Source organism: Mesoplodon bidens, assembly GCF_964165515.1.
Source record: "Mesoplodon bidens genome assembly, chromosome: 6".
Classification (NCBI taxonomy): domain Eukaryota; kingdom Metazoa; phylum Chordata; class Mammalia; order Artiodactyla; family Ziphiidae; genus Mesoplodon; species Mesoplodon bidens.
The window spans coordinates 110,955,981-110,979,447 of NC_138162.1; the positions used below are offsets into that span (position 1 = coordinate 110,955,981).

Genomic DNA, 23,467 nt, shown 5'->3' on the forward strand with positions numbered 1-23,467 from the left:
ATTTACTTTATGTGTACGATGAACAGATGTCTCCTTTCTTCTCTCTGTATATTTTGTTATTTTATATGAAATAGGAGATAAAAGTCACATTGAAAAGTTGAAATGTACTAATCCAGATGTATTCTGTTTATATTATACATATATATACATGTAAAAGAAATATACAAGAAAGTGGTGATATTTGGCTATTTTTCATATAGTCGAAACTACAAGTATGTGATGTGAAACTTTAAATTGTGCTGTGTTGGAGCAAAACAATGAATCCTATCCCCTTTCCTTCCAAGTGGATACTTGGAGACCATCTCATTCATATTTAGAAGTAAAAAAGAAAAGAAAAGAAAAGAAAAATCACAATGTATATAAAACAGTACTTATGTTTTAAAACTATGATTTTTAAGCATTGGAAATAGCAAAGAGACATTTAAAATTCAAAAAGCTATTATGAATTATTAGAGAATATATATAATAAATTAATTTTTTGCTCATAAAAAAAAAAGAAGAGACTACTAATAGCTAAAAAATATTACAAAGCTACATAGTAGTTAAAGCAGTGTAGTCCTGACACTTAAGATACAGACAGATCTAATGAATAGATTAGAAAGGCCAGACGTTGACTGAAAAGCATATTGGGATATACTGCCACAAAGGTGGCGTTTATTTCAAGTCAGTTGGGGATGGAGAGGGATTACTCAATAAATGATGGTAACACAGATCATTAGACTTCTGGGAAAGTGAAAAGTGGATACTACTTCACAACATACAACAAGTAAATTTCAGATTGATCAAATATTTAAACATAAAATGAAATTATATTAGAATTAGGAAAATATTTTATAATCTCATCATTCAGACAGCCTTGCTAAATATGACATTATGCCCCACACCATAAAAAGGATCTACAAATGTGATTTCTTTAAATAACTTTTTTCATGAAACAAAAATACCATAAAATCAAGGCAAACAACCAACTGGGAAAAATTTGGTAACTCATATTAAAGATAAAAGGACCACGATCATCTTTATATTTCAAAATCTTGGTACTATGGAGAAGCTTTAAAAACTCTTTCTGCTACAAAGAGGTGGTTGAACTCTGGTCAACAAGAGAGGGACTTGTGGTTTTTGAGAAAGAAAAGGAAATGGGAGGCAGCGGACTGAACAGTTAAGAGAAAAACTTTAGAATTAGACACACCTGGGCTTAAATTGCAGCTCTGCCACATATGAGCTGAGCTGGGCAATATTCCTTTTTACTTTTTTTTATTTTTAGATAAATAAAGCAAATATGGAAAGGTATTTATGTTATATCGGAGTAGAGTCGATTAACCATGTTGTGTTCGTTTCAGGTGCACAGCAAAGTGATTCAGTTACACATCAACTTGTATCTATTCTTTTTCAAATTCTTTTCCCATTTAGGTGATCACAGAATACTGAGCAGAGTTCCCTGGGCTATACAGGAGGATCTTGTTGGTTATCTGTTTTAAATATAGCAGTGTGTATATGGCAGTATTCCTTTTAATCTCACCTCTCTTCAGTTTTCTTATCTATAAAGTAATGATACTAACTAAGATCTTTTTCACAGGTTTGCTTTAAGGATTAAATGAAATGTATGTGATGGGCTTAGCTGAGTGCATGATATATAGTAATCTACAAACACTACCTATGTATTAAGAAAGAAATGTTTCAGCAGCTTTAAATCTTTAAGAAACTCCAAAATACGACAGAGAAACACATATGTGTATAGGTGAACAATTAGGTGCCACAATACTATTTCCTGAAGAGGTGCCTTCTGTCCGAGGAATGTAAAATGGCATCACTAGTTCATCAATTCACTCAAAGTCTCTCAATAATCCATTTGATAAGAGCAGCAGCAGCGTCACCAATTTACAGTTGAGAAAATGGGGAAACCCATCCTTCCAGCTGTTCAGGCCCCAAACCTTGGAGTCAGCCTTGACTTTTTTCTCTCACACCACCCACATCCAATCTATTATTATTACTGTAGACTTCAAATATATATTCATATTTCAACCACTTCTCACCAGCCCTCATGTGACTGCCTTAATCCAATCCCCTTCTCTTTCACCTGGATTACTGCCATGCAATGGATATTCCCTGCAGGAGAGAACTGCTACCCTTGTCCTCACAGTCTACCTTCACTGAAATGAGAGGGATCCTGTTAAAAGGTAAATCGTCCTGTCTCTTCTCTCCTCAAAAATCTACGACTCCCTATTTTAGTCAGATCAAAATCCAGAGGCCTTACTTCAAAATACAAAATACCTTACTTCTGCACAGTAAAGGAAACCATCAACAAAATGGAAAGGCAATCTATGGAATGGGAAAAAATTTTTTCAAAGCATAAATCTGATAAGGGATTAATATTTAAAGTATGTAAAGAACACATACAACTCAAGAGCAAAACAAAACAAATAACCACAATCTGATTTTAAAATGGGAAAAGGAACTGAATAGACAATTTTACAAAGAAGATATTCTAGTGGCCAATAGGTATATGAAAAGATGCTCAACATCACTATTCATCAGGGAGATGGAAATCAAAACCACACTGACCCATCACCTCACTTGTTAGAAAGACTATCATCAAAAAGACAACAAATAAATAACAAGTGTTGGTGAGGATGTGGAGAAAAAGGAACCCTTGTGCAACGTTTGTGGGAACGTAGATTGGCATAGCCACTATGGAAAACAGTATGGGGGTTTCTCAAAAAATTAAAAATAGAGCTACCAAACAGTATAATCCAGTAATCCCACTTCTGGGTATATGTCCAAAGGAAATGAAATCACTGCCTCAAAGAAATATTTGTACCCACCCCATGTTCACTGCAGCATTATTCACAATAGCCAAGACATGGAAACAATCTAAGTGTCCATCAACAAATACATGGATAAGCAAAATGTGGTGAGTATACACACAATGTCATAGTACCCAGCCATGAGAAAAAAGGAAATTTTACCATTTGTGACAGCATGGATGGACCTTGAGGGCATTATGCTAAGTGAAACAAGCCAGCAGAGAAAGACAAATACTGCATGATCTCACTTATACATGGAATCTTAATATTAAAAAGAATAAGAATTAAGATAAAACTCATAGAAACAAAGTAGAATAGTGGTTGCCAGGGACTAGGGAGTGGGGGAAAGAAGGTGAAGTTGGTAAAATGGTACAAACTTTCAGCTGTAAGATGAATAAGGTCTGAGTATCTAACGTACAACATGGTGTACATTTTTTTTAACATCTTTATTGGAGTATAATTGCTTTACAGTGGTGTGTTAGTTTCTGCTGTATAACAAAGTGAATCAGCTATACGTATACATATATCCCCATATCCCCTCCCTCTTGCGTCTCCCTCCCACCCTCCTTATCCCACCCCTCTAGGTGGTCACAATATAGTTTTTTTAAAAACTCCAAAGTCCTTACTATGGCTCCCAAGACCCCCCTCCTCCCCCATGATATGGGCCCGATTTCCTCTCTGACATCATCTCCCACTACCTTCCCTTGTCCTCTTCCCCCATCCAGCCCGAATGGCCTCTTGCTGCTCCCCAAATATTCTAGGCAAACTCCTGTCTCAGGGCCTTGAAGGAACCTGCAACACTCTTTCCCCAGCATCTGCATGCTTCACTCCTCACTACCCTCAGGTCTTTACTCGAGAACCACCTTCTCTGGGTCCCGGGTACACGAAGTGACTGACGCTATCTTCTCTACTTTGGAGTGTATTTAAATGTTTCCACTAAAATATCAGTTAAGTCAATTTCTCAATGGGGCTTTCTCTGGCCATCCCATCTAAAATGTCAGCACTCCCTCCAACAATACTTCATATATGAATCCCCTGCTTTTTGTTCCTTGTCACTGTCTAACATGTTTCTTAGTTATTTTATCTATTCTCTGACTCCCCTCTAGAATGTAAGTTCCATGAGAGCATTGGGTTTTTAATCTGTTTTGTTTGCCACTGTCCCCCCGTCACCTAGCACAGCTCCTGGCACAAAAGAGGTGCCCAGACAATCTTTGCTGAATAAGCAAGTAGATGAATACACCCAGTCATTCTCTCTGAGACATCCGGTGATTTTGTTTGGTGAATCCTGGTCTCCTTTGGAACCTTTTGCTTTTCATTGTTTGGAAGTCCCCAGCAGGCCTTACAGACATTATGTAGACCTACAGACACCACCATCATTTCCCGGAGAGCTGAGAACCCCATTGTCATGCAAGTGTCACCCACAATCTGAAGGAACAGGGACTCTAAGCTCAATTCCATTCCCCCCGCCCCCGTCCCTTTTCTGCTTTACCATGCAAGGCGCACACAGACACGGGAGCTGTTGAGGAGCGGACTGTATAGAATTCACTACATATTACATACGAAGGGGAATGATCTGGGCCTGTTCTGAGGTCCATCAGTAACTCAGAGACAAGAGGTGCAAAATGTATCACAGTCACAGAAATTGGCACCAACTTAGGATGTCAAAGGAAGAAAAGAGGTCAGAGAGAGTTACTGGTCCCAATTCTTCTTCACAAAACAAACTTGCAAAAGAAAAAAGAAGAGAACCATGGCTCTCTGAATTCAAGGTCTACCATCTGCCATAGGCCCTGCTGTGGACTGAAGTTGCAAAGTTACCCTTCCATTCAGTGACTTGTGGAGTGTTTTCTGATGACAAAAAGTCACAGCGTTCTAGATGACTCACAGAAGAGACGGAGGACACCGCCCTGGACATGAAGGATTCACTTGACATTGGCAATGAGATTCCATCCTGACAGTCATTGAACACCACTGGGACCCAGCTACATTCTTCTGTTGATTCAACACAATTACCTGTGTTAAGTACCAAGAAACAGACTAGACTACAGCCTAGTAAGGGGCCTGGGCTCCACGAAGGTTATATTATATAGGGAGTTGGGTAATACCTAACAGGGCCAATATCCAGATGAGTGCAACCACCCAGAGAACCCAGTGGTTAAACAGAAAGAGTGAATAATTGGCTCATTTGCTTGGAATAAGGGAAATGAATAGTGAACCACCAAGTCTGACAAAAACTGTATATGGGTTAATACTTTTCTTATCATTCCTTTGGTTGAACTGTCTGTGATAAAAACAAGATAGCCAGAGGGGTCACTACACAATGACTTACAATTGGACATACAAGTTAGCTGAAACTTGGCTAAGCCAAAATCACAAAACATGTGAGACATGAGATCACCAATATCTACATTAGATATAATGCTAAACACCAAATCCATTTCAGTAGCTGAAAGAAGTCACAGGGAAGAGAGAGGAGGCTAAAATAACAGCCCTCAATATAGCAGAGTGACTGGAAGCATAGGTTTAAATCCTGGCTCCACCATCTGATGGATAGGTAACATTTAGTAGTTGCTTAGCCTCTCAGTTTTAGTCTTAAATTATCCATAAAATGAGCCAATATCAGTATCTCACAGAACTGAAGTTATGAAAATTAATGAGATCTTGCATGTAAAGCATTTAGAATAGTGCTTAGCACATAGGTGGTGCTGAAAAAGTATTATTAATAATATTGTAATGATGCACATGTAAAATACACATGTAAATATCCTGTCTAGGTTACAGACTATTAGAAAAAAGTGCTTCTTTATGAATGGGAAGTGGTCTGGCAGAGATTATATGAGAAACAACACAGCCAAGCCAGTCCCTCCCTCTTGGTATCTTTTCACTAACTTTTTTTTTTTTTTTTTTTTTTTTTTTTGCGGTACGCGGGCCTTTCACTGCTATGGCCTCTCCCGTTGCGGAGCACAGGCTCTGGACGCGCAGGCTCAGCGGCCATGGCTCATGGGCCCAGCCGCTCCGCGGCATGTGGGATCCTCCCGGACCGGGACACGAACCCGTGTCCCCTGCATCGGCAGGCGGACTCTCAACCACTGCATCACCAGGGAAGCCCTCTTTTCACTAACTTCTGTTTGCTACATGTGATGGCATCAGATGAAATGCCATGATTCAGTCTTGATCAGTTGGTATTCATGTGATCAGATGATCTACACAGAAGATCACAAACTGGGAAACCAGGTTATGGTCACCACTGCACAATGTGATCTACAGGAGGTTATCATTCTCTCCTAGAAAGCAGTGGCATTCCTTGTAAAATGCTGATTGAGGTCATGATACTCCCCACCTCATGAGAGGTTGTAAAGGTGACAGACCCTTTATACATGCATGCGCACACACACACACGCATTAAGTTTTGCAACAGCCTGGTATCTGGATGGGTAGTGGTTATACACAGTAATTTTCAACGCAGTGTTAGCAAAGAATTGCTCCAGTACAAAGGAGGTATGCAGGGGCTTTTAGGGTGGGGCTGCCTCTGGCCATGGTTCTGAAAAATCTGCTCTGTGCCCTCACTGCCCCCCATCCACCCACCCAGTAGCTGTCCACGGTCACAAGCCAGTGTGGCTGGGAGACAGCGCGGAGCAGATGCAGAATAGTTTACCGTTGTTCTCACACCGGGAGTTGCTGACCATGGTTCTGAAAAGCCTTCTCTGGTCCAAACAGGAGCTGTCCATGGTCACAACCCACTGTAGCTCATACTTGTTCTCAGAGTTCAAAGATTTGTTCTAGCTGAAGTTGCCTTCCTTTTTCCCCTTGAAAGTTCTAGTTAGTTCTTCCCTGATCCTCTTGCTCACAGACTAGCCTGGGGATCATTCTGATTCAGAGGGCTCAAAGAAGCAGGTCCAATTTCAAGACTAATTTGGACGTTAAGATCTGAACAAGATGAGGCTATCTTTTCTGGGTCCTCAGGATTGCTACAGGTCCCATTTGCAGCAAAACAACAGTTCAAATCAACATAAAAGCAGACTCTAAGGGGCCTTCCACACAAAGAATGTCCCAGGTTCCAGAAAGGTTTTCTATGGACTTGAGTGAGCAGTCAGTGAACCTCTAGACCCAGACCAGAGTAGAATCATGGTTTCTAGTCTAAACTTCATTAAAGGATTACTGTCTTCAGTAATTTATCTTCAATATCTATCTCTATTGACTCAACTTTCTTTCCTCATCCTGTGTAAGATAGCATTTTTCTTTTTATTCCTGACCATACAGCTAGATTGGAATTGGTTCAAACACTGTTCTTCTCTGGTTTTGCTGCCAAATATATGCATACGTACATATATAGATATAGATATGGATATAGATATAGATATAGATAGATATAGTAAAGCCTAGTGGGAAAATAGAACTGGGTAATTCCATTCTCCACTTAGATCTTGGCTCCATATTTCAGCTTCCTGTTTATAAACAGGTGGTTGACAACGGATATCATGAGACAGCCATATGATGGGTACAGCAGGAAGCACAGAACTGGGCAGGAGTCCTACCCACAGGCCTTCACAATCTAAATATCAAGATCTGCACTCTTCAGGGAATGGAGATCTATAAATAGCAGAGTGATGATATCATCATCTCCCAGCCTGTTGCTGTTCAGCCATCAATTATTTCTCAAAGAGCTCACCAAAAAAATTAATAGATGGTGGTAAATTCTATAGCTGCATTTAACCATAAACACACACACACACACACACACACCCCACAGACCAACAGATTTCAGTGGCTACGGATTAGAATGAAGAATTCATCTAGCCCTCCCGCTGATTGTATGCTGGGGACTTTGAGTCTCACTAGCCCCTAGTGCTCCCTCCTTACCTAGAGGGGCAGGTGTGCTTCCCTCGATAATCCAGTGGCACTGTCTGTAAACAAGGTCTCGATTTCTTTGAATACTGAGAAACTCGGAACTTGGGGTTCAACTTTGAGTGAGTAGCAGTCTGTGACCCTTTAAAATAAATCTGACGTGTTGAAGGGAACTCTCATCCCTCTTGTTCCCAACATAAAGTGAGGCCTAGACTGCACATCAGGAGGAAGGACCGGGGAGGGAAGCCTCCACTCCCACGTGACCTTGAACAGGTGTCCTGACCTCCTCCATCTTGCGAACCAAGCAGCGACTGCGTATCAGGCAAGTCAATTCTGTATCTGGAGAGCAAGTCTCCAAGAGGACAGCTGATGCCGTGACTGGTCTTTGGGGCACAGCCACAGCCCCTGGGAGAGCACTGCCAAATGGATACTGGTGATCTCAAGCTCAGCTCCCCTAGGTTCCCGAATGGTGCTGCCCTCATGCTGACCTGAAGCTGAAAACCACCTCAGGAGGTCGGAGAATGTCACCTTTCCCCAGTGACCTTGGATCCTTACCCTTCTTTTGAAAATTGGTGCCTGGTCTCTGTTAACAAATAAGGAGGAAGAGAAGAGGGTAGGCGGGAAATCGAGAAAAGATTCTGTTTAAGAATGTCAACGTGCGTGTATCTACGTTTATATAAATAGAAACTGAAGTGGAAGGTGGAGGGGCACAGGCTATTTTAAGGACACGCTGCAGTCGTAAACTCATCTCCCCAGTGATGCTACTTTCTGGCCGCACGCCCTCGCGTCCAGGCGAGGCTGTGGTGTTTTTTATTCAAGTCACGTTGAACGTCTCTTACGAATCCATCCATCTTAATCAGCACCTACCACTCGTGGCAGCCCTGCAGCCAGGAGGCAGAGGAACAGACGGCAGGAGGGGACGGGGTGTGAGGGCAGTGGCGCGAGGTGACGTCGTAAAAGGAAGGAAGGAGAGAAAGGGGGTGGGAAAGAGCTGCTGAGGGGGGGAGGAGGCCCCGGCCCAGCCGGTGGAGGGTGAGCTGTGAGGGGCCCGAGTCTTCAAGGGGGACACACTTCGAAGCTCAGGTTCCAGGAGCAGGTACCCCTGCAACTGAAGCTCCTGACGCAGGGAGGGGAGAAGGGGCTGCAGAGGAGGTGGGAGGCCGAGGGGCTGCCCCCTGCGTCTTCCCTCTGCTGCGCTCCTCCCTCCCTGCCTCAGCCTGAGCCCACCCCTGGCCTGGAGTCCTGTTGTCCTGGAGCAGCCCTGCCCCCAGCCCACCTGACTCCTAACCCATTCACACACCCTGGCTCCTCCTCTGTGGTCCTTCGGAATGTTTCCATGGGAGTTTCAATCATCCAAAAGCCAGGCTCTTGCAAAGGGGGTCTCGGGCTCCCCACCCCACTCAGCCCTACACAAGCTCCACATCTGCAGCCTCAAGCCACCCCAAGCTGTCAGGACTGCGTCTGGGGTGAATTCTGAGCTCAGCAAATCCCTGTGCTCACCCAGCCTGGGTCGGCCCCCATCGTATGGCCTAGATCCCGCTTGGTATTCCACTCATCTGCTGCAGCCAGAAACACTAGAAACTGCCTTCTTCTTGGCTGGGCACCTGAAAGCCCTGCCAGCCCCTGGGTCCTGACCTCAACCCCTAGCTGGGAGCTGAGGTCCCTCTATAAGCACCCATGATGCAACGTGGCCACCCACCAACACCACAACCTGGGAGCTCCAGGGAAGTCCACACCAATCTGACTCCAGCCTGAGCTTGTCATACACCTCCAGACACTGTCCTTTTGAGTGACTGCATGGTCCTCACTGGGCCAGTTCCCCAGGCCTGGCTCCTGGCTTGCTCCTGAGGGTGGCACTCGGCTAAGCCTCTTGGAGTTTGATGCTTTCCAGGCAGGACTCAACTGGAGGACTTGGGCTCAAAGTTCAGGGTTTGTGGGAAACCTGCAGGAGACTCCCTGCCAGATGGAAGGTGGAGGGGGCGCCCCATGAGTTGACTGTCCTCAGCCTGGTCACAAGGTCACCATTACTCTAAGAACCAAATCTGGAAGCTAGGCTCAACGATTAGAGTTAGAAACGAGCTATGTGTTACTTCCACATTATCTCCATATGCAGGTGCCTCAGAGGCTGAAGGAGACTTATATTTATTAAGTACCTATTCTCCACTTATACATGTATTACTCCATTTAATCAGCAGAACAACTAGAGAAGAGAAAAATCATACCCATTTTACAGATAAAGAAACTAACTCAGAGGACTTTGGTAAATTGAGCTTGAGAACTAATAAATGGTAGAGCCAGAATGCAAACAAAAATCTGTCTATTTCCAAAGCACATGATGTCTTCCCCCTTCTTAGCCCAGAAAAAAGACAGAAAAAAAAGCAAAGGGGTAGGGAAAAGAAAATGGTGATGTACAGAAAACAAACGTCTTTTATCACAAGTCACACCTTTGCCAAGGCCATTTTAAGAGGTACGTTCAAACCCTGAGCTACATTCACCAGTCTGGTGGCAAGGTCTCCCTTGTATTTAGACAGCATTGTCTGAGAAAATTCCGCAACAAGGGGGACTTCGGCTAGACCCACATTGTAAGAAGCCATCTGCCTCATCAAGCAGAGACCATGCAAGATGTATAGACAAGAAAGCATTTTTGTCTTTGCTACCAGTGTATGCTGGTTAGAGGCAGGAGATCAGAAAAATCAATTTGTGAGCTATTAAATTTGGTGTGTTAATTCACGAGGCTGAACTAGAAATCAGGAAAGCTGCCTGATTGGAGGCTATAGCATACCAGAGGGTGAAATTACCGGAGGAAGAGGAGCCTCCTTCAATGGAGATGCTACAAATGTGAGCAATAAGCCCACTAGGGGTGCGGTCCCTCCTCCAGGTATGGGGAGCAGGTTGGCCCCAGCAAGGTCCTCCCAGTCATCATCAAGTTCCTTCAAAGACAGGCTTTGGGGGCATCCCATGTCCCCCATGATCAATGTCCTCGGGATTTTCTCAAGATGCTTCCTCACGATGGGCCCTACTGTTGAGGGCCTTAAGGTCCCCATATCCCAAGGAAAGGGCTACCTCCCCCCCTCACATCACCACCAAAATACTGCACCCCCAGACCTGGTCTCTAGCATCTTTAGGGGGGTCAGTCACCTGCTGAGAATCCTAGAGTAGCAGTGGCCACTCTCTGCAGGATAAGACAGCTACGCACAGTGACCTACATGTTTACACTCGATGCTGGGGAAGACTCCCTGGATCAAGCCAGGCTTCTGCCTGCAGAGACTGTCAGGCTTCAAGGAACTTCATGGGAATATCAGTACCAATGAGGTCAGGACTCGATTGCATAGCCAGGACTCTGAGTTGGGCTGGGAGCTTTAATCTGCATTTGCTCCAAGCTTTCTCTCTCTCCTTATGTCTACCACAAATCCGAGCTACCTTGTGAGACGCTCGTGGGAATGACTTTTGTTCCGGCCTGGATGATGTTCAGCACCAGCAACACGCTCTGTGAGATGCAGCAGGGCAGAGGCTGAGCTCTGTGATTGGGTCTGGGGTAGGGGATGACTCACTCTACCTACTGCATGGGTAGTTGTGAAGATTGGGTGGAATTATGTCTATGTATTAGCCAGGGCTCTCCAGAGAAAACAGACCAGTAGGACATAGGTAGAGATACAGAAGAGAGGATTGTCTCACGTGGTTACAGAGACTGAGAAGTCCCATGATCTGCTGCCTGCAAACTGGAGAACCAGGAAAGCCAGTGGTGTAATTCCTTTGGTCCGAGTCCAAAGGCCTGAGAACCCGAGGGCGCTGGTGTCCAAGGGCAGGAGAAGATGGAGGTCTCGGCTCAACAGAGAGAGTGAATTTGCCTTTCCTCTGCCTTTTTGTTCTATCAGAGTCCTTAGTGGACTGGATGGGGCCTCCCCACACTGGGGAGGGCCATCTGCTTTACTCAGTTCACCAATTCAAATACTAGTGTCCTCTGGAAACACCCTCACAGACACACCCAGAAACAATGTTTTACCAGTTGTCTGGGTACCATTTAGCCTAGGCAATTTGGCATATAAAATTAACCATCACAGCCTATAAACTGGACAAAAGTTAGTTTGTTCCAGAGTCAATTCTCCTGTGACTAATGGTGCTGGGGGCAATATTGCTGGACCATCATGACAGGGTCCCAGTGATTAGGAATCAGCATATTATTCTATTGTTTGGTGAAGTCTTGAGAGGTTACGCATCTGTGCACGTTCACACACCATTCATCAATTACCCACAAATCTCATACTCTCCCCCGAGTTGGTTTGGCTCCAAGTGTTGGAATCTTTTTTTATAAATTTATTTATTTATTTATCTATCTATCTATCTATCTATCTATCTATCTATTTATTTATTTATGGCTGAGTTGGGTCTTTGTTGCTGTTCGCAGGCTTTCTCTAGTTGCTGCAAGTGGGGGCCACTCTTCGTTGTGGTGCACGGGCTTCTCATTGCGGTGGCTTCTCTTGTTGTGGAGCACGGGCTCTAGGCGCACAGGCTTCAGTAGTTGTGGCTTGCGGGCTCTAGAGCGCAGGCTCAGTAGTTGTGGCGCATGGGCTTAGCTGCTCCGCGGCATGTGGGATCTTCCCGGGCCAGGGCTCAAAGCCGCATCCCCTACATTGGCAGGTGGACTCCTAACCACTGCGCCACCAGGGAAGCCGCAAGTGTTGGAATCTTTCTGACAATATCTCGTCTCTTCGCTGAACACAGTCAGCTGAGGACTGGGTGAATGTGATGGATCAATGAAAGATCTGCGATTTACACCGGCCATGTGTCCTCAGGTGAGTCACCCTCTTGGGCCTCAGTTTCCTTACCTACATGATCATGGAGGTTGAACTAGATCCTCTCAAAAACTCCTTCAGGACTAAGTTCTGGGATTCTATGCTTCAGATCCACATAAATCTAAATGGGGAGAGAACTTTTTTTTTTTTTTTTTTTTTCTGTACGCGGGCCTCTCACTGCTGCGGCCTCTCCCGCTGCGGAGCACAGGCTCCGGACACACAGGCTCCGCGGCCATGGCTCGCGGGCCCAGCCGCTGCACGGCATGCGGGATCTTCCGGGATAGGGGCACGAACCCGTGTCCCCTGCATCGGCAGGCGGACTCTCAACCACTGCGCCACCAGGGAAGCCCGGGAGAGAACTTTTAAAGGAAGCAGTGCCTAAAAAATTTAATGTTTTTCTTTGGTCATCATTATCTATTATCAACTTCTCAGATCAAGAATATTTTTCAGGGGCTTCCCTGGTGGCGCAGTGGTTGAGAGTCCGCCTGCCGATGCAGGGGACACGGGTTCGTGCCCCGGTTCGGGAAGATCCCACATGCCGCGGAGCGGCTGGGCCCGTAAGCCATGGCCGCTGAGCCTGCACGTCTGCAGCCCATGCTCCGCAACGGGAGAGGCCACAACAGTGAGAAGCCCACGTACCGCAAAAATAAAAAATAAAAAATAAGAATATTTTTCATAGATATTGCCTAAACTATACCTTTGTAACTCACTGTGATTCTCTCTGTTCTACTAAGGGGCACTTCCGGGGGTGAGGGGACCAGTGGGCACACTGAGCTTTACCATAGCTGGGTCTCCAAAGCTCCGAAGCTCACTCTCCTCCTTTGTCAGTGATTTCTCTCCTCTCCTGACAATATTTTCTGATGGCCTCCAGCTAATGTGAGGAGAGGCTTTGAGTTGCTTTTCTATAGACTCTACTTTTTTCTTACGCTCTTCGTATTTGGCGGAAGTTAAGCGTGAAGGAACGGAACACATCTCTACTCTGCTGAGAGCAAGAAATAAAATTTTCCCAATTACAGGTTTCCTTTGCAATTTTCCTCTTTGAAGAAGAATAAAACATGACACCCACCCATCCCCATTTTCTTAGCTTTTTGTCTCCTGTATGCAGAGGCGGTGTCAACAGAATCGTGCATATGTGGTTGTGTAAAGACAGCTTCTGTCCATGAGAAAAGGACTGGCCTTAGGGGAGGGGGAGAGAAATAAGCAAAGTCCTTCCCCACCAACCAGACAGATGCACGTGCACACACACACACACACACACACACTCACCATGACCTTTCTAATCATATGCACTTTTTCTCTAAGGAGGACACCCCATGTCTTCATAGTTTTTCTCTCAGACCACAACATCTGTACTGACTTTCACATTTTCTATATATATTTCATTGTAAATGACTCCACTCAACAAAGACTTACGGGGCATCCAGTATATGTCAGGCACCTGCTTAGCCCAGGGACTGCAGCGACAACAATATTATCTATAAGTATCTCATCTTCTCTGTGAGTCAGATGCTGTTCCAAGAGCTTTGCATGTTTTAGCTCCTTCAATCCTCACAGCAACCCCATGAAGTAAGTACTATTATAGTCTCCACTGTGCAGATCAAGAAGATGGAGCACAAATTAAACCAAAGCCAGAACAGCCAGTAAGCGGAAGAGCCAGGCTCTGAACCCAGAGTCTACGCTTTCAGCCACCTCAGAATATCACAAACCCTGTTCTCTCCTTCTAGCTGGTGAGTTACCACTTAAAAAAATAATTAAGGCACCATGGGTAGAATTTCTTCTTATAGAAGAGAGTTACGGAGAGGAGGCCATTCCAGGGGGAGGGGATAGTACATGCTATGGACAGGAACATCTGTAAGGGGGCATGAAAAGCCATGAGAGTATGGCTGGGTAAAGAATATTGGGTGGTGTGATGGTTAATTGTATGTGTCAGCTGACTGGGCCATGGGGGGCCCAGACATTTGGTCAAACATTATGCTGGGTGTTCCCAGGTGAAATTAGCATTTGTATCAGTAGACTGAGTAAAACAGATTGCCCTTCCTAATGTGGGTGGGCCTCATCCCATCAGGTGAAGGCCTGAATAGAACAAAAAGACTGACCCTTCCCCAAATAAGAGAGGATTCTTCCTGCTTGACAGCCTTTGAACTGGGATTTTTTTTCCCATCTTCAGACTCACACTGAAACATCAGCTCTTCAGGTCTTGAGCGTGCCAGCCTTCAGAATGCAACTACACCACCAGCTCCTGGGCCTTCAGACTCAGACTTGAATTACACGTCAGCCCTCCTGGGTCACCAGCTAACCAGCTACGGACTTTGTGGCTCATCAGCCTCCATAACTGTGTGAGCCAATTCCTTATAATAACTATCTCTCTGACTCTGTCTCTATCTCTATTTTTATTGGTTCTGTTTCTCTGGAGAACCCTGGGAAGTGCTGGGGGAAATGAAAATAAAAGACATGTTGTGTCCAGATGATGATGGAGGTCATGAAGGATAATGAGCTAGACAAAGCTGTCTCTTGCCCCCACCCAGAGAATTCCTGTTAACAAGAGGCCAAGCCATAGACTCTCAGAGCAGAATGTCGGGGACGACTGGAAAGGGACTCACAGTGACCATAAAATGGGATGCCAAGAGGCATGTGTGGTCCCAATCACAGGATCCAGATCTAGAGATGAAGGGGAATTTAGAGAGGTCCTAATTACCACCCCCCACCCTGCCCTGCAGTTTATGGGAGAGAAGGCTGAGGCCAGGGAGGGGAGTGCAGGTCTGGGGTGACATCTGTGTGTGCGACAGAGGGGTTGTCACCACTTCCCCCCAAAGCACAGTCCGGAGCTCATTCCCCACATCACCCATCCTCCCACCAACCCAGCTGGCCCCACTCAAGACATGCCTAGGAAAGCTTCCCCACAATTCAAGGAGGAGAAAGAGGAAGTGTGGTGCCACACACACACACACACACACACACACACACACACACACACACATCCCTTGGTTGTCATTTTGAGCCTAATTGTTTTAACACCAGCTGTCAGGTCTGCAAAATTCTTCTCTGGTACCAATGACCTGCAAGATCTGGAATAACAAGGATGTGTTTAAAAATAGTCCAGATTCCTAGAATTCAGTTCTCCTTCTCACCCGCCCTTCTCCATCTTACTGACAGGCCTGGTTAGAACTCCACTTAAAATTTATGAGTACAAAGCCAAACAGTGTGATTCAGATTTACTAGGAGTGGTAGAGGAAAGTGGTGGACAGGAGCAGAAGCTGAAGATGCAGGGACCTGGGCTGGTTTTCTGCAAAGCAGGCTGGAAACCTTGGCGGATACTCAGCCCTACACCCCCGTGGACTGACTTTCCCCAGCTCATCAAGCTGGGCACTCACTTCCTCCACTGCCCCCGGGGCTCCAGGTCTCCTGGGCCCTCGCAAACAAGCACCCCAACAGCTAAGATCTGAACACCCCTTGGTGGTGTGCCCATCAGCTCCCTGCAGCCCAGACCCCACAGACTCTGTTCCTTCTGCCTCCAAGCAGTATGGCAGCAGGGAGAAGGCAGCTCTGCAGGCAGACAAGCTCAAGGTCAAATCCCACACAGCTGCTAACTAGCTGTATGATTTGACAGTCAAATTCCTAAATCTCTCGCAGTCTCAGTCTCCCATCCGTAAAACCTGGCTCCCATGATCATTCTAAGAATAAACATAGGGGCTTCCTTGGTGGCGCAGTGGTTAAGAATCCACCTGCCAATGCAGGGGACACGGGTTCAAGCCCTGGTCCAGGAAGATCCTACATGCCACAGAGCAACTAAGCCCGTGCACCACAACTACTGAGCCTGTGCTCTAGAGCCCGTGAGCCACAACTACTGAGCCCGTGTGCCACAACTACTGAGTCCGCACGCTACAACTGCTGAAGCCCGCACACCTAGAGCCCATGCTCGGCAACAAGAGAAGCCACCACAATGAGAAGCCCGTGCACCGCAACGAAGAGTAGCCCCCGCTCACCGCAACTAGAGAAAGCCGGCCTGCAGCAACAAAGACCCAACACAGCCAATTAATTAATTAATTAATTAATTAATTAATTTTAAAAAAGAATAAACGTAAAGTACAAGGTACACTCCACGACTGGAAGGTAACAGAAACGCTTTTCTTCCCCTTCCTAAGCCCAGCTGTCTTACTCTTTCAAATACACTTAGGTAACAGTAAGTAAGGGAAATTTCAGTTAGTTCATAGCATCATTTATGAAACTGGAGGCAAGTTCAACATCCAACCTTGAGGAAATGGCTAACTTATGATTCATCTTGTCTATGAAGTCGTGAGCAAGCACTCAAATTCTATTTTACTGACATGAGAAAAAGCTCATAACATGATGTTAAGAGAAAAATCCAGCATGCAGATTGTATTTATAGTATGATCTCAGTAATGTGAATGAAAACATGAAAATAAAACTAGGAAAAATGTTGACAGATTGTTTCTGGGCAGAGGACTTATCAGTGAGCGCTTTCTCTTTTTTTATGCTTTTTCATTTCCAGAACAAAAATGCTTAAAGAAATCGACGGCCTTTTCTTTTTTTTTCTTTTTTTTTAAATTTTATTTATTTATTTTTGGCTGTGTTGGGTCCTCATTGCTGTGCGTCGGCTTTCTCTAGTTGCAGCAAGCGGGGGCTACTCTTCATTGTGGTGCACGGGCTTCTCACTGCGGTGGCCTCTCCTGCTGCAGAGCATGGGCTCTAGGCTTGCGGGCCTCAGCAGTTGTGGCACTTGGGCTCAGTAGTTGTGGCTCTCGGGCTTAGTTGCCCCGCGGCATGTGGGATCCTCCCGGACCAGGGATCAAACCCGTGTCCCCTAGATTGGCAGGCGGATTCCCAACCACTGCGCCACCAGGGAAGCCCCCGACGGCCTTTTCTTGTTTCAAAAGAGAAGAGTTGGGCCACCACCATGCGGGGCAAACAGTCTCTTCCTAGACGACAAAATTAATTAAAAGTTCTGAGAAAAAGCTGTTTTCCATATTTGACCAAACAGTGAGGTAGCCCAAGGAGACGGAGAAATGAGTCTTGTTCTACACCTGGTTTGGTTGGTATAAAATGAGTTGAGGGGAAGCTTTAAAGTAACTAGCCTTCCTCCTGCGGACGGGGGTGCGGGGGAATCAATGTGTGTAGACGGAGCCCCACCAGTCACTCCTGGGACAGCATGAGATGCTCAGCTCCAGGCCATTATGCAAGTCACAGGCAGGGTCAAGAAGGCTTCTCCCAGGACCCCAAGATTTAAGGCCAACCTAGAGAACTCTCATGTGGCTTATAAACGGACAATTCAGAGGATTCAGAGAAATCTGAGAGAGGAAAGTGTCTGACCCTTCCATGGGTTTAGTTAATAGAGATGCCCATCTGTGAGGACAACCAGAAAGCTGTCCTCGGAGGAACCTCAGGGAACACCTAACCCAACACGCTCAAGTTACAGATGAGAAAACAGACTGACTGAGGTGAGGTGATTTTTCCCAGTCATCAAGCCAAGAGGCGTGTTTGAAACTCTGCGAGAAAGAGCAGGACCAGAGCCCCCGTGCAGCCTTACTACCCTGCTGCCCTCAGGTGAAGAAACAAGGTCACTGCAGCTGAACAGTGCACAAGGCTGAAGTGGTGTCTCAGTGAGAAACAATGCATCACGACATATCGTTTCCTTCCTCGCTGAACACATAGCTGCATTTGGATAGACATATATGTTTTAGAGCATAATTATCCTTTCCTAGAGATTCTCTCGGCTATTTCACCCCCTCAAGCCTTTGCCTTTCTGCTTAGGAAGGTGCACCCCTCCCCCAACTTTTTTTTTTTTTTTTTTTTTTTTTTTTGGCTGCATTGAGATTTTGTTGCTGCGCGCGGGCTTTCCCTAGTTGTGTTGAGCGGGGGCTGCTCTTCGTTGCGGTGCGCAGGCTTCCCATTGCGGTGGCTTCTCTTGTTGCGGAGCACGGGCTCTAGGCACACGGGCTCAGTAGTTGCGGCGCACGGGCTTAGCTGCTCTGCGGCATGTGGGATCTTCCCGGACCAGGGCTCGATCCCGTGTCCCCTGCATTGGCGGGTGGATTCTTAACCACTGAGCCACCAGAGAAGTCCCCCCACCCGTGCCCCAACATTTTTTTAATGGATTTTTTTTATTAGTTTCTGCTTTATAACAAAGTGAATCAGTCATACATATACATCTGTTCCCATATCCCCGCGCCCCAACTTTAAACAAACCCTATACATAACTGAAATCTGGATTTAGGAGGAGGAAACAAAAGAATAGTTGCTGGCTTTCTATAATGATTTAGCATATGGGAAATAAGAAACAGAGCTAACGCTTATTGATCCTAGGCTAAATGTTAGATGCCATACATATATTTTCTATTCTTATTCACAAACAATCCTGTGAAGGAAGAATCCCATTTTTGATGGGGAAACTGAGGGTCAGAGGATTAAAAGTCACCGGCTCAGGGTCACCCACTTAGGAAGTGGCCTCTCATAATGCACTGCCCTGAGGCTCCCGCAAATAGAAGCTGAGGTAGACAGCTAGGGAGGGACAGAGCCTTGGTTCTCATATATTTAAACTATTATCTCACAGCAGCGATACAGCTTGATTCCAACTGAGCAGCAATTTGTCTACTGTGTAAAGGAAAAGTCTCCTCTCGTGGGTAGACCTAGAGACTGTCATAGAGTGAAGTAAGTCAGAAAGAAAAACAAACATCGTATAATATCGCTTATATGTGGAATCTAGAAAAATGGTACAGATGAACTTATCTGCCAAGCAGAAATAGAGACACAGACATAGAGAACAAACATGGATACCAAGGGGGCAGGGGGTGGTGGGATGAATTGGGAGATTGGGACTGACATATACACACTACTACGTATAAAACAGGTAACTAACGAGAACCTACTGTAGAGCACAGGGAACTCTACTCGGTGCTCTGTGGTGACCTAATGGGAAGGAAATCCAAAAAAGAGGGGATAGATGTGTATGTATAACTGATTCACTTTGCTGTACAGCAGAAACTGACACAGCATTGTAAAGCAACTAGACGCCAGTAAAAATTAATAAAGAAAAAAAGGAAAAGAAAAAGTCTCCTCTGCTTCCTAGAGCCGGCCCCCAGATGCCAATTCTGGGCCAGCCAGGCCTGCTCAGACACTGCTTCCGGGTCCCCCTGCATCAGGCAGCTCACGGTGCTTATAGTTCTTCCCAGCGCCAGGGGAAGAAGGTAGGAGAAGAGAACTGCAGAGAATATGCACTGTCCAATATCAGTAGCAAGTGGAAAGGACGCAGATGCAGGAACTGTCCACATCCCAAAGGCTGTCTCCCCTCCCACCCGGCACCGTCCCTGACAGGTGACGCATCAGTGACAACTAACGGCTCTCCCCACCGGTGACCACGGGACAGCCCACGCCACGGTGGACATGTGAGTTCAGGGACTGTGAGTGCTGTGGCCTCCCACCCAGCCCCACCACCCTCAGCGCCCAGATGTGAGCAGCACGCTGGGCACCTGGAGTGCCAGGAAAAGGAGGCAAAGGGGAAGCGGGGCGCAGTCTCCATCCTCAGGTGCTGGTGCCTATTCCAGCTGGGATGGAAAACTCATTTGTGGGAATACTCTCAGCACAGTTACAGAGCAAGTCACTTCTGGATGGAAACCAGGGGTTTGAACGGGAGGGCCTCATGGGGGCTCTAAAGGCCAGAAAAGGGAGGTGACTGGCCCGGTTAAGGACGGTGCTGAGGGCAGACCCCAACTCTGTAGCTCCAAGGTGGAGGCTCTACGTCCTGTGCTGCTTCAGCTCACAAAATTCACAGCCAGGGAGGACCCCAAGGAGGCTCGGCTGGGACTGAACAGGTTAATTCGGGAAGGGTACCACAGCCCCCGGCAAAGCAAACCAGCCTTGAAGTAACTGATATACTTTTTACTATGTATTTGCTCTATGCAACACACTGAGGAAGGAGAGATGAAGCTGCACAGCACCTGCCCAAGTAGTGACCACATTCCAACAGCAGGACAAGTACAGCATTATCCTCATTGTCACCACCACCACCATCATCACCACCCTCATCACTACTACCATCACCACCATCATCATCACCCTGTCGTCATCACCACCCTCATCGTCACCACCATCACCACCACCAGAATCACCACCATCATCACCACCACCATCATCTCTGTCATCATCACCAACATCAATACCATATGATCATCAACAGCCTTGCCATCATAGCTACCAACCTGATACTAATACTCTAATACCTAATCTGTGTCAGCACTGTGGATTACATTCATCATCTTCAATGCTCAAATATTCCTTTTAAAGTAGGAATTATACCCCCCATCTTACACATGAGCAAAGTGGGGCTCAGAGAAGGCACACAGCCTGCCCAAAGTGGTACTATAAGAACTTGGGGGCTTCCCTGGTGGCGCAGTGGTTGAGAGTCCGCCTGCTGATGCAGGGGACACGGGTTCGTGCCCCGGTCCGGGAAGATCTCACATGCCGCGGAGCGGCTGGGCCCGTGAGCCATGGCCGCTGAGCCTGCGCATCCGGAGCCTGTGCTCCGCAACGGGAGAGGCCACAACAGTGAGAGGCCCGCGTACCGCAAAACAAAACAAAAAAAAAACAAAGAACTTGGATTCTGGAGCAGGTCTGCTAGACTGCAAAACTTTCCCTCTTTTGCTCTCCCAGACTACCTCCATCAACAAATAGTTACGTTAACGTGTAAGAAATGTTCTATCAGACATAGGCAAGGAGCTTTGGGAGCACAGAGGCGGGTGTGGTTAATTCTGCTGTGATGGCAAGCCAGACATTCACGGGCGAGGATAGAGTCGAGGTGAACCTTGGGAGGGCTCTCGAGTCCTGGTGGAAGGAGGGATGGCCATGTGTTCCAAGGAGACTGGGAAGGATGCTGGGCGATCGGGGCACAGCAGTCCTGGAACACAGCAGGACTGAGTAATGAGTGGGTGAGCGAGGGTAGTGTCAGCTGGGACCAGGACGCGAGGGCCGCACCCCCTGAGCCGCTGAAATGGAGTTAAGCCTGTGTGTTAGGAGGAAACCTGGGAGTCTTAGGCCAGGGCAGTGAAATGCTCAAATCTACTTTAAAAAGTTCACTGCAGCGTGAAGATATATTGACAAGGATGTTTATTAGTCTGATGTTTATAAAAAGTGGCAACTGCTTACCAGGCTAGGAACAGAGAACTGCTTAAGGGAACCGGTTGCTAATCCACACAGTGGAACGCTGTGCTGTCATTATCATGGTGACGTGTAGCGTCCAGCAATTCATCCTCCAGGTATACATCCCGAAGAAGTGAAGGCAGGGACTCAAACAGGTATTTGTACGCCTCTGTTCAGAGCCGCAGTGCTCACAACAGCCAAAAGGTGGAAGCAACTCAAGTGTCCGTGGATGGATGAATGGATAAACCACATGTGGTCTAACCATACAGTAGACTATCACTCAGCTTTAAAAAGGAAGGACATTCTGACACGTGGATGAACCCTGAGGACATTATGCTAAATGAAATGAGCCAGGCACAAACGGATAAATACTGTATGACTCCACTTACATGAGGGACCTGGGGGAGTCAGATTTATAGACATGGAAAGTAGAACGGTGGTTGCCAGGGGCTGGGAGGAGGGCAGAAGAGGGAATTAGTTCTTAATGGGGACAGAGTTTCAGTTTGAGATGATGGGAAAGTTCTGGAGCTGGATGGTGCTGACGGGAGCACAACATGAATGCACTTCCCAGCACTGAATCGTAGCCTTAAAAATGGTGAAGATGGTAAATTTTATATCATGTGTATTTTACCACAATAAAAAATGATGATATGGGTGTGCTTTAACACAGAAATACGCTGTAACATGTTGGTTAAGGAAAAACATATGTTATGTTATAATCCTAATTTGTTTGGTTTTTTTTGACTGCACCATGCGGTTTGTGGGATAGTTCCCTGACCAGGGATCGAACCCGTGCTCCCTGCAGTGGAAGCATGGAGTCCTAACCAGTGGACCGCCAGGGAAGTCCCCCTAATCCTACTTTTAAACATATATGTATATGCTAGCCCAAATATTAAAAGATATGAATCAAACTGTTAACAGTGGTTATTTCTGAACCATGAGATTACAATTTTTTTTTTTTTTTTGTGGTACACGGGCCTCTCACTGTTGTGGCCTCTCCCATTGCAGAGCACAGGCTCCAGACGCACAGGCTCAGCGGCCATGGTTCACGGGCCCAGCCGCTCCGCAGCATGTGGGATCTTCCCGGACCGGGGCACGAACCCATGTCCCCTGCATCGGCAGGCGGACTCTCAACCACTGCGCCACCAGGGAAGCCCTGAGATTACATTTTATTTTCTTCCTCTGCATATCTGTGTTTCTCAGTTCCTACAACAGACACTATAACTTATAATAAGAAATGTTTTCATTAAAGAGAGAAAGAAGAAAAATATGCAAGACAGATTGACGGAATGATGGATTCACTAGGGAGTGGGATGAGAAACAGGCTGGGGAGGAAGAAACAGAAGGAGGAGAGCCAGTGAAGCGGCCTTGGCAGCGGGACTTTGGTTCATTCATTCACTCAGTGCCCACCTGGGGGAAACTGGGGCGGTAGGAACAGTACCACAGTTTTCATTGTTCACTCCTTACCTGTACGTCGGATGCCTGCGACAGAGCCAGTCACTGGAGACACCAATGTGACCAAGATACTCTATCTGTCTTCCCAGAATGTACGTCCTATGCTGGGAGACAGAAAGATAAGCCACCAAGTGGTATGGAGCAAGGCATCCGTGGATGTCCAGAGTGCTGGGGACACAGCAGAGGGACACAGGAGCTTCTCTGCGAGCCTGGGGCCTGCAGACTCATGCAGGCCAGCCCCAGGGGAGTGGAGTTTGGTGTCCCAAGCAGAGGACACAGAGCACAGTGTAAATGCTCAGAGGTCACAAGAGAGCCTGGCAGTACAATACCAACAGAACTTGTAGGATTTCTTCCCCTGAAGACATTAGAGAACAAGCAGACATCCCTGTCCAGCTGGATACGGGGTTTTCTGTGGCTGCCTCT

General features: G+C 46.4%; 1 protein-coding gene across 1 annotated transcript in view; it reads right to left on the reverse strand.

The window, feature by feature from the left end:
• Positions 1-23,467, reverse strand: part of XKR6 (XK related 6) — a gene marked incomplete at its 3' end in the record, with an annotated part of 280,121 nt that overhangs the window by 74,116 nt on the left and 182,538 nt on the right. The gene's annotated exons all lie outside the window — the stretch shown is intronic.